This window comes from Priapulus caudatus, unplaced genomic scaffold (genome assembly GCF_000485595.1).
Source record: "Priapulus caudatus unplaced genomic scaffold, Priapulus_caudatus-5.0.1 Scaffold3201, whole genome shotgun sequence".
NCBI classification, from domain to species: domain Eukaryota; kingdom Metazoa; phylum Priapulida; class Priapulimorpha; order Priapulimorphida; family Priapulidae; genus Priapulus; species Priapulus caudatus.
In genome coordinates, this window is record NW_014580262.1 from 1 (window position 1) to 569 (window position 569).

Consider the following 569-nt stretch of genomic DNA (forward strand, 5'->3'; position numbering starts at 1 on the left):
TAACTCTCTCCTCTCTCTCTCTCACAGGTACATCAACTACTTTGCGACCAAACCGAGCCCCACCGACACGATACTGGATCTGTGGGAAGCGCGTCACCGTGACAGTGGCGCCCTCACCGAGCTGGTGGCCATCCTGCGCAGCATGAGTTGCGACGACGTCTGCCGAAGCATCGAGAGCGACTGCAGCTCATGGTTGTGACCTCCCTTTGACCGGCCGGGGTCAGAGGTCAACGAGGGGGCGCTACCCGCCTTCGTCCGGCCATGAGTCCAGGCGTGATAGGTTTAACTCTAAATCCGAGCGATAGATGTCGCCACGAGTGCCTCTGACACTGGCTACGCTAATGCCTTCCTTCCCTAACGCGGCGAGTGAGGGACATGTATACATAATACACAGAGTGAGCGGGGATATATATATATATATATATATATATGTAGAGAGAGAGAGAGAGAGAGAGAGAGAGAGAGAGAGAGAGAGAGAGAGAGAGAGAGAGAGAGAGAGAGAGAGAGAGAGAGAGAGAGAGAGAGAGAGAGAGAGAGAGAGAGAGAGAGAGAGTACGAGAGAGAAGAGA